Raw genomic sequence first — 16,235 nt, forward strand, 5'->3', positions numbered from 1 at the left:
AAAATTTCTTGTGACTCTGGGACTAATGGAATACAAAAGAAGGCATCATTGAAGACTAATACAGAATACCATGTCCTGGTGGTTGGTAGAATGACCAGCAGGGTGTAGGAATTAGGAGCAACTGGAGGTATATCCTCGGTGGCTTCACTGACTGTCCTGACATCCTTTACCAGGTCCCCAGCAGCCCATGGAGCTCTCGTGGTCAGGCCAATCCCAGGATATGGAGCTCTCCTGGGCAGGTACCCCACCCCCAACCCAGCCCACGGGGCTCTCGTGGTCAGGCCCCTCCCAGGATACAGAGCTACCCTTGCAGGTACCGTGGCAGGGCTGGGCACACAGGAACCGTGCACATAGCCCTCATTGAAGAGCACCCCCAGCTCACCTGTCGCTCAGAGCTGACACAGAGCACCTCAGAGCAGGACTTGAACTAACAAACAGCAGCTCCGACAGGTCTGTGACCCTGGGCATCACTCTGTGTGGCCTCCCTCCACCTGGTCTTCCAGAGACTTCCACTGCACCCGGGGCACCAGGCCTCTGTCTCCAACCACCACCCACCCCTCCTCTCCCTGACTCCTGGGTTCCTCTCATTAGGAGAGGGTTTTCTTGAAGTTGTCTCCCACTCATGGGCCAGATAAAATGATTAGAAAACAAGCCAAAGCTGCAGCCCCTTGTCTATCCTGACTCTCAGGAGCCCACACCTGTTCCTTGGACCTGGCCGGTTCAGCAAGTTCCATTTTCTGCAACTGTGAGCCCCTGAGGGGTGACGATTGGCTGACCTGGGCAGCCTTACGGTGCCGGCCAGCCCTCCCCAGGTGTGCCTGGGTTGAGATCAATATAAATACCACTCCAGGCAGCAAGAGCCCCTGCAGCTGTGTCTGACGCCATTTTCTCTGCCCTGTCAGCAGTCTCGGGGCTGGGCTGGTGGGAGGGAGTGAGAGGCCACGGCTTTGTGGGTGGCCCAGTGTGAGTGGGGCTCTGCTGGACTTTCTGCAGCAGTTGCCAGGCTGCCACCTGCTAAAGAAGAGGATGTGTCACCCATACCTGCTGCTGGAATTGCTCCCTGGGCAGAGGTGAGGAAGGAAAAAAGCAGTGGGGGCAGGGACAGGACGGGTATCTCAGGCAGGGAAATGGAAATCTTCCAGAAGAGCACCCAGGGCCAGGACCATCCTGGCTGGCCTGCAGGCACCAAGTCAGCTGGCATGCTGTCACTCGTGTGGCTCCATGGCCCTTCCTCTAGGCTTTCAAGTCCTTGTATATATTCAGGTGTTTTACCTGGGAAGGGTGGGAACAGTTCAGCAGCAACTGGCCTGGGGCTCAGCTCACGTTTACTCACAGATGCCTCGGCACAGTGCCCCAGCTTTGCAATGAGGACGCTTGTTGTGTGGGGGCTGCTGGCTGAATGGGAGACGATTCCCCACCACTGACCAACTTCAGAATTGTTTACAACTGGAGCAAGTGCCCTGATACGGTTTTCCTCTGAGTAACTGGTGGGTTCTGTTTTTTTTTTCTCTTTTTCGTTTTTGGTTCAAGGTAGATTTTATTCCTCTTTTTTGTATTTACAGATATAAGCATGGAAATAATTTATTCATATAAATACATGTATGTGAAGGGAATAATTGTTTTTTCTGTTTTATTTTTTAAATTTTATTTCTTTTTAATTTTGAATTTTATTTTATATTTTTATACAGCAGGTTCTTATTGGTTATCTATTTTATACATATAAATGTTTACATGCCAATCCCAATCTCTCAACTCCTCCCACCACCACCACCCCCAAGAGCTTTCCCCCCTTGTTGTCCATACGATTGTTGTCTACATCTGTTGCTCTATTTATGCCTTGCAAAACGGTTAATCTGTACAGTTTTTCTAGGTTCCACATATATGCATGAATATACAAGATTTGTTTTTCTCTTTCTGACTTACTTCACTCTGTATGACAGTCTCTAGATCCATCGACGTCTCTACAAATGACCCAGTTTCATTCCTTTCATGGCTTAGTAATATTCCATTTTATATATGTACCACATCTTTATGCATTCGTCTGTCTGTGGGCATTTAGGTTGCTTCCATTACCTCAATATTGTAAATAGTGATGCAATGAACATTACGGTGAATGTCTCTTTTTGATTTATGGTTTTGTCTGGGTATATGTCCAGTACTGGGATTGCTGTATCATATGGTAATTCTATTATTAGTTTCTTAAGAAACTCCATATTGTTCTCCATAGTGACTGTATCAATTTATATTCCCAACAATAGTGGAAGAGGCTTCCTTTTCTCCACACCCTTTCCAGCATTTGTTGTTTGTAGATTTTCAGATGATGCCCATTCTAACAGGTGTGAGGTGATACCTCATTGTTGAGTCCATTTCGATGAACAAGGGGTAGGTCTTGTCTATTACATATTTGGCTTATGGAACGGTATCTGTGCTAATTTCAAACTCTGGTTTTATGCAGCACCCCAACTCACCTTTCCCCTTAAGCAAGCATAAGTTGGTTTTCTAAACTTGAGACCCTGTTCTGTTTTGTAATTCAGTTCATGTGTAGCCAAGTTTACATTCCGTGCATTAGTGATACCTTATGATGTTTCTTTTTCTGTGTTACTTGTTTCACTTAGAATCACCGTGCCTCAATCCACTCATTATGCTGGTACAGGCCTGGTGACACAGATTTCATTGCTGAGTGATATTGCATTGTACATAAGTACCACAACTTCTTTATCCAGTTTTTGCTCTCTGTGATATTGAACTTGGACCGTAAACGAGGTTCTTGTAAACAGAGCCGTCCCAAATTTTGGGGTGGCTGTGTCTTTTTGATTTTAATTTCCCTAAGCTATAGGACCATAAGTGGAAATGCCCTAGACTCTGTTGCTTTGTTTTTCAGATGTATCAGGAAACACCATACACTTCTCCAGAGTGGCTGTTGGCAATTTACATCCCGCCCATCAGCATAACAAGGCTCCTTTTTCCCCATGGCCTGTCTTGCCTTTCTGGATTTTACACTTTTTTCAGATGGCCCTTTAGACCGGGGGGAAGTGACACTTCATAGTAGTTCGGATTTCCATTGCAAGCTTGCTTGGTTTGCCAAAAAGGGCGTATGTGTTTTTTCCTGAATATATTCAGGAACAAACTCATACGCCCTTTTTTTGCCAAGTGCATCATTGTCGATGTTCTGCCTCTTTTCCTATGCTTTAAATGCAAATCCAGTCTACCTCCTGAAATCGGTTTCCTGAAATTCTGCCCCGCTTTCAAGTCCTCTAGGCAGCCTTACTTCAATATATTTTTGGACGATAGCTGTCATTTAGAACTCTGCAGGTGTGTGAATTACAGGGCCCCTGAGCTCCTTTCTTCAACTCGCTTTCTTGTGAGCTGGCCGCAAACCCGCAAGACTGCTTCAGGCCCTAATCTGCTTCTGGCAGGGCACGCTGAGCCTTTGGTTAATTCCTCTTCCTGGTGGGAAATGAGTGTTAAATATGCCCGTCCAGACACCTACCTCACTCTCAACCCCTTGGTGATGTGGGTCCTCTGGTTTGTGGCCACCTTTGCTGGGTTCCTCACCTTTCGATGATGTGGCCCCACTAGTGTGAGGACACTCCTGCCTGGTTCTCATCTACGTGGTTATGTGGACCCCCTGGTGAGAGTCTGTTCCTGGCTGTGTTCCTCACCCTTCTGTGAGGGAGGTCACTGCTGATAGGTCACTCCTGCATGGCTGGCACACATTGCCTTGGTGAAGTCAGCCATGTGGTGGCAGTAGGAGCGTGCTGAGGATCTCCTCCCCTCGGTGATGAGGGCCCTCTTGCGTCAGGCCCTAACTGCTGGGCTCACCAACTTTTCTTAGTGAGCCCAATGATGCTTGGGCACTCCTCTTAGGATCCCATCTCAATGGGGATGTGGGCCTTCTGCTCTGAAGTCCCAACGGCTGGGTTGTTCACATTTTCATGATGTGGGCTCTCTGGTGTTAGTTCACAGAGGCCTGGATCCCATAGCCTCTGTGCTCTTGGCCACCTGTTGGGAGGTTCCAACTGCTGGATTCCTCACTTTTTTAATTTTTTGGGTCTTCTGTTGTGAGGATCCTCCTGCCTGCCTCACTCCCAGCCCCTTCGTGATGTGTGTCGTCTGGTCTGAGGCCACATGTGCTGGGTTCCTCACCTTTCGATGATGTGGGACCAATGGTCTTAGGAGACTCCTGCCTGGTTCACATCCCCTTGGTGATGTGGGCCCTCTGTTGAGAGTCTGATCCTGGCTGGGTTCCTCACCCATCTGTGAGGTGGGCCGTCTGCTGTGAGGTCACTCCTGCCTGGCTTGCTCACCTCGCCTTGTGGACATGAGCCCTCTGGTGGCACTTGGAGCCTGCTGGGAGCCTCCTCCCCTCGGTGATGAGGGCCCTCTGGCGTCAGGCCCTAACTGCTGGTCCCCCCACATTTTGTGATGTGCGCCCAGTGGTGCGAGGACACTCCAGCCAGGTTCACCTCCCCATTGGGATGTGGGCCTTCTGCTCTGAGGTACCAACGCCTGGGTTGCTCACAGTTTCATGATGTGGGCTCTCTGCTATTAGTTCACTCCTGCCTGCATCCCATAGCTTCTGTGCTCTCGGCCACCTGCTGGGAGGTTCCAACTGCTGGATTCCTCACCTTTCTTATTCTTTGGGCCCTCTGTTTTTAGGCTACTCCTGCCTGCCTCACTCCCATTCCCTTTGTGATATGTGTCCTCTGATTTGAGGCCACATGTGCTGGGTTCCGCACCTTTCGATGATGTGGCCCCACTGGAGGGAAGACAGTCCTGACTGGTTCCCATCCCCTTGCTGATGTGGGCCCTCAGGTGAGAGTCTGATCCTGGCTGGGTTCCCCACCCGTCTGTGAGGTGGCCCCTCTGCTGTGAGGTCATTCATGCCTGTCTGGCACACGTCACCTTGGCGACGTGGGCCCTCTGGTGGCAGTTGGAGTGTGCTGGGATCCTCCTCCCCTCAGTGATGAGGGCCCTCTTGCCTTAGGCCATAACTGCTGGGCTCCCCACATTTTCTGATGTGTGCCAAGTGAGTGAGGACACTCTTGCCAGGTTCCCATCCCCATGGGGATATGGGCCTTCTGCTCTGAGGTCAAAACGGCTGGCTTGCTCACAGTACCATGATGTGGGCCCTCTGCTGTGAGTTCACTCCGGCAAGGATCCCTTATCATCGGTGCTCTGAGCCGCCTGCTGGGAGGTTCCAACTGCTGGATTCCTCAACTTTTTTATTCTATGTGCCCTCTGTTGTGAGGCTCCTCCTGCCTGCCTCACTGCCAGCCCCTTGGTGATGACTGTCCTATGGCTTGAGGCCACATGTGCTGCGTTCCTCACCTTTCGATGATGTGGCCCCACTCGTGTGAGGACACTCCTGCCTGGTTCCCATCCCCTTGGTGAGGTGGGCCCTCTGGCGAGAGTCTAATCCTGGCTGGGTTCCTCAACGTTCTGTGAGGTAGGCCCTCTGCTGTGAGGTCACTCCTGCTTGGCTGGCACACGTCACCTTGGAGACGTGAGCCCTCTGGTGGCAGTTGGAGCGTGCAGGGTGCCTCCTCCTCTCGGTGATGACGGCCCTCTGGCATCAGGCCCTAAATGGTGGGCTCCCCACATTTTCTGATGTGCGCCCAGTGGTGCGAGGACACTCCAGCCAGGTTCCCATTCCCATGGGGATGTGGGCCTTCTGCGCTGAGGTCCCAACGCCTGGGTTGCTCACAGTTTTATGATGTGGGCCCTCTGCTGTGAGTTCACTGCGGCCTGGATCCCATAGCCTCGGTGTTCTGAGCCGCCTGCTGGAAGGTCTAAATGCTGGAATCCTCACGTTTTTTATATTATGTGCCCTGTGTTGTGAGGCTACTCCTGCCTGCCTCACTCCAAGGCCCTTGGTGATGTGGGTCCTCTGGTTTGAGGACACATGTGCTGGGTTCCTCACCTTAAGATGATGAGGCCCCACTGGTGTGAGGATAATCCTGACTGGTTCCCATCCCCTTTGTGATGTGGGCCCTCTGGTGAGAGTCTGATCCTGGCTGGGTTCCTCACCCATCTGTGAGGTGGGCCCTCTACTATCAGGTAACTCTTGCCTGGCTTGCTCACCTCGCCTTGTTAACATGAGCCCTCTGGTGGCACTTGGACCCTGCTGGGAGCCTCCTCACCTCTGTGATGAGGGCCCTCTGGTGTCAGGCCCTAACTGCTGGGCTCCCCAACTTTTCTTAGTGAGCCCAGTGATGCTCGGGCACTCCTCTTAGGTTCCCATCTCCATGGGGATGTGGGCCTTCTGCTCTGAGGTTCCAACGGCTGGGTTGATCACAATTTCATGATGTGGGCTCTCTGGTGTTAGTTCACTGTGGCCTGGATCCCATAGCCTCTGTGCTCTTGGCCGCCTGCTGGGAGGTTCCAACTGCTGGATTCCTCACTTTTTTAATTTTTTAGGCCCTCTGTTGTGAGGATCCTCCTGCCTGCCTCACTCCCAGCCCCTTCGTGATGTGTGTCGTCTGGTTTGAGGCCACATGTGCTGGGTTCCTCACCTTTCGATGATGTGGGACCAATGGTCTTAGGAGACTCCTGCCTGGTTCACATCCCCTTGGTGATGTGGGCCCTCTGTTGAGAGTCTGATCCTGGCTGGGTTCCTCACCCTTCTGTGAGGTGGGCCGTCTGCTGTGAGGTCACTCCTGCTTGGCTTGCTCACCTCGCCTTGTGGACATGAGCCTTCGGTGGCACTTGGAGCCTGCTGGGAGCCTCCTCCCCTTGGTGATGAGGGCCCTCTGGCGTCAGGCCCTAACTGCTGGGCTCCCCACATTTTGTGATGTGTGCCCAGTGGTTCGAAGACACTCTATCCAGGTTCACATCCCCATTGGGATGTGGGTCTTCTGCTCTGAAGTCCCAACGGCTGGGTTGTTCACAGTTTCATGATGTGGGCTCTCTGCTGTTAGTTCACTCTGGCCTGGATGCCATAGCCTCTGTGCTCTGGGCCGCCTGCTGGGAGGTTCCAACTGCTCGATTCCTCAACTTTTGTATTCTATGGGTCCTGTGTTGCGATGCTCCTCCTGCCTGCCTCACTCGCAACCCCTTCGTGATGTGGGTCCTCTGGTTTGAGGCCACATGTGCTGGGTTCCGCAACTTTCAATGATGTGGCCCCACTGGTGTGAGGACACTCCTGCCTGGTTCCCATCCCCTTGGTGATGTGGGCCTTCTGGTGACAGTCTTATCCTGGCTGGGTTCCTCACTCTTCTGTGAGGTAGGCCCTCTGCTGTGAGGTCAATCCTGCCTGACTTGCACACATCACCTTGGCGACGTGGGCCCTCTGTTGGCACATGGAACCTGCTGGGAGCCTCCTGCCCTCGGTGATGACGGCCCTCTAACATCAGGCCATAACTGCTGGGCTCCCCACGTTTTCTGATGTGAGCCCAGTGATGCCAGGACACTCCTGTCAGGTTCCCATCCCCATGGGGATGTGGGCTTTCTGCTCTGAGGTCCCAACGCCTGGGTTGCTCACAGTTTCATGATGTGGGCTCTCTGGTGTTAGTTCACTCCTGCCTGCATCCCATAGCTTCTGTGCTCTCGGCCGCCTGCTGGGAGGTTCCAAATGCTGGATTCCTCACCTTTTTTATTCTTTGGGCCCTCTGTATTTAGGCTACTCCTACCTGCCTCACTCCCATCCCCTTTGTGATGTATGTCCTCTGATATGAGGCCGCATGTGCTGGGTTCCTCACCTTTCGATGATGTGGCCCCACTGGTGGGAGGACAGTCCTGACTGGTTTCCATCCCCTTGGTGTTGTGGGCCCTCTGGCGAGAGTCTCATCCTGCCTCGGTTCCTCACCCTTCTGTGAGATAGGCCCTCTGCTGTGAGGTCACTACTGCCTGGCTGACGCACGCCTCCTTGTAGACGTGGGCCCTCTGTTGGCAGTTGGAACCTGCTGGGAGTCTCCTCCCCTCAGTTATGAGGGCCCCCTGGTGTCAGGCCCTAACTGCTGGGCTCCTAACATTTTCTGATATGTGCTAAGTGGTGCGAGGCCACTCCTGCCAGGTTCCCATCCCAATGGGGATGTGGGCCTTCTGTTCTGAGGTCCCAACGGCTGGGCTGCTCACAGGTTCATGATGTGGGCCGTCTGTTGTGAGTTCACTGCGGCCTGGATCTCATAGCCTCGGTGCTCTGGGCCACTTGCTGGGAGGTTCCAACTGCTGGATTCCTCAACTTTTATATTCTATGGACCCTGTGTTGTGAGGCTGGTCCTGCCAGCCTCGTTCCGAACCCCTTAGTGATGTGGTTCCTCTGGTTTGAGGCTACATGTGCTGGGATCCTCACCTTTCGATGATGTTGTCCCACTGGTTTGGGGACACTCCTGCCTTGTTCCCATCCCCTTGGTGATGTGGACCCTCTGGTGAGAGTCTGATCCTGGCTGTGTTCCTCACCCTTCTGTGAGGTGGGCCCTCTGCTGTGAGGTCACTCCTCACCTTTCTTATTTTTGGGCCCTCTTTTGTGAGGCTCCTCCTGCCTGCCTCACTCCCAGCCCCTTGATGATGGGTGTCCTATGGTTTGAAGCCACATGTTCTGGGTTCCTCAGCTTTAGATGATGTGGCCCTACTCATGTGAGGACACTCCTGCCTGGTTCGAATCCATTTGGTGATGTGGGCCCTCTGGTGCGAGTGTGATCCTGACTGGGTTCATCACACTTCTCTGAGGTGGGCCCTCTGCTGTGAGGTCATTCGTGCCTGGTTGGCACACATCACCTTGGCGACGTCAGCCCTCTGGTGGCAGTTGGAGCCTGCTGGGAGCCTCCTTCCCTTGGTGATGAGGGTCCTCTGGCGTCAGGCCCTAACTGCTGGTCTCCCAAAATTTTCTGATACGTTCTCAGTGGTGCGAGGACACTCCTACCAGATTTATATCCCCATGGGGATGTGGGCCTCCTGCTCTGAGGTCCCAATGGCTGGGTTGCTCAGTTTCATGACATGGGCCCTCTTCTGTGAGTTCACTGTGGCCTGGATCCCATAGCCTCGGTGCTCTGGGCCGCCTGCTGGGAGGTTCCAACTGCTGGATTCCTCACTTTTTTGTTCTATGGGCCCAGTGTTGTGAGGCTACTCCTGCCTGCCTCACTCCGAGGCCCTTGGTGATGTGGGTCCTCTGGTTTGAGGACACATGTGCTGAGTACCTCACCTTTCGATGATGTGGCCCCACTGGTGTGAAGACACTCCTGCCTGGTTCCCATCCCCTTGGTGATGTGGGCCCTCTGGTGAGAGTCTGATGTTGGCTGATTTTCTCACCCTTCTGTGAGCTGGGACCTCTGCTGTGAGGTAACTCCTGCCTGGCTTGCTCACGTTGCCTTGACAACGTGAGCCTTCAGGTGGCAGTTGGAGCCTGCTGGGAATCTCCTCCCCTCGGTTATGAGAGCTCTGGATAAAACACATATGCCCTCTTTTGCCAAGTGCATTATTTTCCAAGTTCTGTCTCTTTTCCTATGCTTTAAGAGCGACTCCAGTGTACCTTCTGAAATCGGTTTCCAGCAATTCTGCACCGTTTTCAAGTCCTCTTCGCAGCCTAACTTCAGTATACTTTTGGATGATACCTGTCATTTATAACTCTGCAGGTTTGTGAATTACAGTGCCCCTGAGCTCCTTTCTTCAACTTGCTTTTTTCTGAGCTGGCCGCAACACCGCAGGATTGCTTCAGGCCCTAGTGTGGTTCCGGCATGGCTCGCTGAGCGTTTGGTTAATTCCTCTTCCTGGTGGGAAATGAGAGTTAAATTTGCCCGTCCAGACTCCTCCAGCTAGTCTCTCATTGGTTCTCCCTATTCCTGTTCATTTTACGCAGAAATTGCAAACTGGGCCAAACAGGAGTTTAAAGGCACCGACTCTCCAAGTGGGGAGAGTGTTAGTAAAGCGTCTGGAATGTTGCACCCGAGTACCAGGGGACGAAAACTGAGACACATTTGAACACGTTTCCCGATCACACGGTGAATCATACTCTGGGTTCCACATGCATGTTTTAGCTGAAGGAAGAATCCCTTAAACCTGGAGAGTTGAGAACCATGGAATGGGTACCATGCAATATGACTTCAAAGGGTCTGCATTTGCTCACCGAACCTCACCAATCCTATCACTGCTGCATTTATGCTGCTGTACACACGCTTGATTCTCTTTCGGAGACATATAAATCCATAGGTTTTAAGATTCTTACTAGTCAGGTATATTCTTAGGCGTTTAATATGGGGTGTTGAGTCCACTTCGTTGAGCAAGCAGTAGCTCTTGTCTATTACATATTTGGCTTATGGAAAGTTATCTGTGCTAATTTCAATCTCCGGTTTTATGCAGCACCCCAACTCACCTTTCCCCTTAAGCAAGCATAAGTTGGTTTTCTACATTTGAGACCCTATTCTGTTTTGTAATTCAGTTCCTGTGTAGCCAAGTTTACATTCCGTGTATTAGTGATATCTTATGATGTTTCATTTTCTGTGTGACATATTTCACTTAGAATCATCATACCTGAATCCACTCATTATGCTGCTATGGGCCTGATGACATAGATTTAATTGCTGAGTGATATTGCATTGTACGTTAGTACCACAACTTCTTTATCCATTTTTCGCTTTCTGCGATATTGAACTTGTACCGGAAACGAGGTTCTTGTAAACAGAGCCGTCCCAAACTTTGGGGTGGCTGTGTCTTTTTGATTTTAATTTCCCTAAGCTATAGGACCATAAGTGGAAGTGCCCTAGGCTCTGTTGCTTTGTTTTTTAGATGTTTCAGGAAACACCATACACTTCTCCAGAGTGGCTGTTGGCAATTTACATCCCGCCCATCAGCATAACAAGGCTCCCAGTTCTCCATGGACTGTCCTGCCTTTCTGGATTTTACACTTTTTTCAGATGGCCCTTTTGACCGGGGGGCAGTGAGACTTCATTGTAGTGCAGATTTCCTTTGCAAGCTTCCTTGGTTGGCCAAAAAGGGCGCATGCATTTTTTCCTGAATATATTCAGGAAAAAACGCATACGCCCTTTTTGGCCAAGTGCATCATTGTGGACGTTCTGCCTCTTTTCCTATGCTTTACATGCAATTCCAGTCTACCTCCTGAAATCGGTTTCCTGCAATTCTGCCCCGGTTTCAAGTCCTCTTGGCAGCCTTACTTCAATATATTTTTGGATGATAGCTGTCATTTATAACTCTGCAGGTGTGTGAATTATAGGGCCCCTGAGCTCCTTTCTTCAACTTGCTTTTTTCTGAGCTGGCCGCAACACCGCAGGATTGCTTCAGGCCCTAGTGTGGTTCCGGCATGGCTCGCTGAGCCTTTGGTTAATTCCTCTTCCTGGTGGGAAATGAGAGTTAAATTTGCCCGTCCAGACTCCTCCAGCTAGTCTCTCATTGGTTCTCCCTATTCCTGTTCATTTTCCGCAGAAATTGCAAACTGGGCCAAACAGGAGTTTAAAGGCACCGACTCTCCAAGTGGGGAGAGTGTTAGTAAAGCGTCTGGAATGTTGCACCCGAGTACCAGGGGACGAAAACTGAGACACATTTGAACACGTTTCCCGATCACACGGTGAATCATACTCTGGGTTCCACATGCATGTTTTAGCTGAAGGAAGAATCCCTTAAACCTGGAGAGTTGAGAACCATGGAATGGGTACCATGCAATATGACTTCAAAGGGTCTGCATTTGCTCACCGAACCTCACCAATCCTATCACTGCTGCATTTATGCTGCTGTACACACGCTTGATTCTCTTTCGGAGACATATAAATCCATAGGTTTTAAGATTCTTACTAGTCAGGTATATTCTTAGGCGTTTAATATGGGGTGTTGAGTCCACTTCGTTGAGCAAGCAGTAGCTCTTGTCTATTACATATTTGGCTTATGGAAAGTTATCTGTGCTAATTTCAATCTCTGGTTTTATGCAGCACCCCAACTCACCTTTCCCCTTAAGCAAGCATAAGTTGGTTTTCTACATTTGAGACCCTATTCTGTTTTGTAATTCAGTTCCTGTGTAGCCAAGTTTACATTCCGTGTATTAGTGATATCTTATGATGTTTCTTTTTCTGTGTGACATATTTCACTTAGAATCATCATACCTGAATCCACTCATTATGCTGCTATGGGCCTGATGACATAGATTTAATTGCTGAGTGATATTGCATTGTACGTTAGTACCACAACTTCTTTATCCATTTTTCGCTTTCTGCGATATTGAACTTGTACCGTAAACGAGGTTCTTGTAAACAGAGCCGTCCCAAACTTTGGGGTGGCTGTGTCTTTTTGTTTTTAATTTCCCTAAGCTATAGGACCATAAGTGGAAGTGCCCTAGGCTCTGTTGCTTTGGTTTTTAGATGTTTCAGGAAACACCATACACTTCTCCAGAGTGGCTGTTGGCAATTTACATCACGCCCATCAGCATAAGAAGGCTCCCAGTTCTCCATGGACTGTCCTGCCTTTCTGGATTTTACACTTTTTTCAGATGGCCCTTTTGACCGGGGGGCAGTGAGACTTCATTGTAGTGCAGATTTCCTTTGCAAGCTTGCTTGCTTGGCCAAAAAGGGCGTATGCGTTTTTTCCTGAATATATTCAGGAAAAAACGCATACGCCCTTTTTGGCCAAGTGCATCATTGTGGACGTTCTGCCTCTTTTCCTATGCTTTACATGCAATTCCAGTCTACCTCCTGAAATCGGTTTCCTGCAATTCTGCCCCGCTTTCAAGTCCTCTTGGCAGCCTTACTTCAATATATTTTTGGACGATAGCTGTCATTTATATCTCTGCAGGTTTTTGAATTACAGTGCCCCTGAGCTCCTTTCCTCAACTCGCTTTCTTGTGAGCTGGCCGCAACACTGCAGGATTGCTTCAGGCCTTAGTGTGATACTGGCATGGCATGCTGAGCCTTTGGTTAATTCCTCTTCCTGGTGGGAAATGAGAGTTAAATTTGCCCATCCAGACACCTCCAGCTAGTCTCTCATTGGTTCTCCCTATTCCTGTTCATTTTCCGCAGAAATTGCAAACTGGGCCAAACAGCAGATTAAAGGCACTGACTCTCCAAGTGGGGAGAGTGTTAGTAAAGCATCTGGAATGTTGCACCCGAGTACCAGGGGACGAAAACTGAGACACATATGAACACGTTTCCCGATCACACGGTGGATCATACTCTGGGTTCCACATGCATGTTTTAGCTGAAGGAAGAATCCCTTAAACCTGGAGAGTTGAGAACCATGGAATGGGTACCATGCAATATGACTTCAAAGGGTCTTCATTTGCTCACCGAACCTCACCAATCCTTTCACTGCTGCGTTTATGCCGCTGTACACACGCTTGATTCTCTTTCGGAGACATATAAATCTATAGGTTTTAAGATGCTTACTAGTCAGGTATATTCTTAGGCGTTTAATATGGTGTGTTGAGTCCACTTCGTTGAGCAAGGAGTACCTCTTGTCTATTACATATTTGTCTTATGGAAAGGTATCTGTGCTAATTTCAATCTCTGGTTTTATGCAGCACCCCAACTCACCTTTCCCCTTAAGCAAGCATAAGTTGGTTTTCTACATTTGAGACCCTATTCTGTTTTGTAATTCAGTTCCTGTGTAGCCAAGTTTACATTCCGTGTATTAGTGATATCTTATGATGTTTCTTTTTCTGTGTGACATATTTCACTTAGAATCATCGTACCTGAATCCACTCATTATGCTGCTATGGGCCTGATGACAGAGATTTCATTGCTGAGTGACATTGCAGTGTACGTTAGTACCACAACTTCCTTATCCATTTTTAGCTTTCTGCGATATTGAACTTGTACTGTAAACGAGGTTCTTGTAAACAGAGCCGTCCCAAACTTTGGGGTAGCTGTGTCTTTTTTATTTTAATTTCCCTAAGCTATAGGACCATAAGTGGAAGTGCCCTTGGCTCTCTTGCTTTGTTTTTTAGATGTTTCAGGAAACACCATACACTTCTCCTGAGTGGCTGTTGGCAATTTACATCCCGCCCATCAGCATAACAAGGCTCCCAGTTCTCCATGGCCTGTCCTACCTTTCTAGATTTTACACTTTTTTCAGATGGCCCTTTTGACCGGGGGGCAGTGAGACTTCATTGTAGTGCAGATTTCCTTTGCAAGCTTGCTTGGTTGGAAAAAAAGGGCGTATGTGTTTTTTCCTGAATATATTCAGGAAAAAACGCATACGCCCTTTTTGGCCAAGTGCATCATTGTGGACATTCTGCTTCTTTTCCTATGCTTTACATGGAATTCCAGTCTACCTCCTGAAATCGGTTTCCTGCAATTCTGCCCCACTTTCAAGTCCTCTTGGCAGCCTTACTTCAATATATTTTTGGACGATAGCTGTCATTTAGAACTCTGCAGGTTTGTGAATTACAGTGCCCCTGAGCTCCTTTCTTCAACTCGCTTTCTTGTGAGCTGGCCGCAACTCCGCAGGATTGCTTCAGGCCCTAGTGTGGTTCTGCCATGGCTCGCTGAGCCTTTGGTTAATTCCTCTTCCTGGTGGGAAATGAGAGTTAAATTTGCCCGTCCAGACACCTCCAGCTAGTCTCTCATTGGTTCTCCCTATTCCTCTTCATTTTCCGCAGAAATTGCAAACTGGGCCCAACAGCAGGTTAAAGGCACTGACTCTCCAAGTGGGGAGAGTGTTAGTAAAGCGTCTGGAATGTTGCACCCGAGTACCAGGGAACGAAAACTGAGACACATTTGAACACGTTTCCCGATCACACAGTGGAACATACTCTGGGTTCCACATGCATGTTTTAGCTGAAGGAAGAATCCCTTAAACCTGGAGAGTTGAGACCCATGGAATGGGTACCATGCAATATGACTTCAAAGGGTCTGCATTTGCTCACCAAACCTCACCAATCATATCACTGCTGCGTTTATGCCGCTGTACACACGCTTGATTCTCTTTCGTAGACATATCAATCCATAGGTTTTAAGATTCTTACTAGTCAGGTATATTCTTAGGCGTTTATTATGGGGTGTTGAGTCCACTTCGTTGAGCAAGCAGTAGCTCTTGTCTATTACATATTTGGCTTATGGAAAGGTATCTGTGCTAATTTCAATCTCTGGTTTTATGCAGCACCCCAACTCACCTTTCCCCTTAAGCAAGCATAAGTTGGTTTTCTACATTTGAGACCCTATTCTGTTTTGTAATTCAGTTCCTGTGTAGGCAAGTTTACATTCCGTGTATTAGTGATATCTTATGGTGTTTCTTTTTCTGTGTGACTTATTTCACTTAGAATCATCGTACCTGAATCCACTCATTATGCTGCTACTGGCCTGATGACATAGATTTCATTGCTGAGTGGTATTGCATTGTACATAAGTACCACAACTTCTTTATCCATTTTTCACTTTCTGCAATATTGAACTTGTACCGTAAACGAGGTTCTTGTAAACAGAGCCGTCCCAAACTTTGGGGTGGCTGTGTCTTTTTGATTTTAATTTCCCTAATCTATAGGACCATAAGTGGAAGTGCCCTAGGCTCTGTTGCTTTGTTTTTTAGATGTTTCAGGAAACACCATACACTTCTCCAGAGTGGCTGTTGGAAATTTACATCCCGCCCATCAGTCTAACTAGGCTCCCAGTTCTCCATGGCCTGTCCTGCCTTTCTGGATTTTACACTTTTTTCAGATGGCCCTTTTGACCGGGGGGCAGTGAGACTTCATTGTAGTGCAGATTTCCTTTGCAAGCTTGCTTGTTTGGCCAAAAAGGACGTATGCGTTTTTTCCTGAATATATTCAGGAAAAAACGCATACGTCCTTTTTGGCCAAGTGCATCATTGTGGACGTTCTGCCTCTTTTCCTATGCTTTACATGCAATTCCAGTCTACCTCCTGAAATCGGTTTCCTGCAATTCTGCCCCACTTTCAAGTCCTCTTGGCAGCCTTACTTCAATATATTTTTGGACGATAGCTGTCATTTATAACTCTGCAGGTTTGTGAATTACAGTTCCCCTGAGCTCCTTTCTTCAACTCGCTTTTTTGTGAGCTGGCCGCAACACCGCAGGATTGCTTCAGGCCCTAGTGTGGTTTCGGCATGGCTCGCTGAGCCTTTGGTTAATTCCTCTTCCTGGTGGGAAATGAGAGTTAAATTTGCCCGTCCAGACACCTCCAGCTAGTCTCTCATTGGTTCTCCCTATTCCTGTTAATTTTCCACAGAAATTGCAAACTGGGCCAAACAGGAGGTTAAAGGCACTGACTCTCCAAGTGGGGAGAGTGTTAGTAAAGCGTCTGGAATGTTGCACCCGAGTACCAGGGGACGAAAACTGAGACACATT

The 16,235-nt window shown here is 49.1% G+C and overlaps 1 long non-coding RNA gene across 2 annotated transcripts in view; it reads left to right on the forward strand.

Moving 5' to 3' along the window:
• The window catches only part of LOC137218247 (uncharacterized), a 908,768-nt gene extending 896,650 nt beyond the window's left edge, over positions 1-12,118 (forward strand). For both annotated transcript variants that reach the window (XR_010940570.1, XR_010940571.1), the window contains exons 3-4: positions 10,457-10,538; positions 12,037-12,118. This is a non-coding gene — a long non-coding RNA (uncharacterized lncRNA). The remainder of the gene's footprint in view (positions 1-10,456; positions 10,539-12,036) is intronic.
• The last annotated feature ends 4,117 nt before the right edge of the window (positions 12,119-16,235 follow it).

The sequence above is a fragment of the Pseudorca crassidens genome, unplaced genomic scaffold (genome assembly GCF_039906515.1).
Source record: "Pseudorca crassidens isolate mPseCra1 unplaced genomic scaffold, mPseCra1.hap1 Scaffold_65, whole genome shotgun sequence".
Lineage (NCBI taxonomy): Eukaryota > Metazoa > Chordata > Mammalia > Artiodactyla > Delphinidae > Pseudorca > Pseudorca crassidens.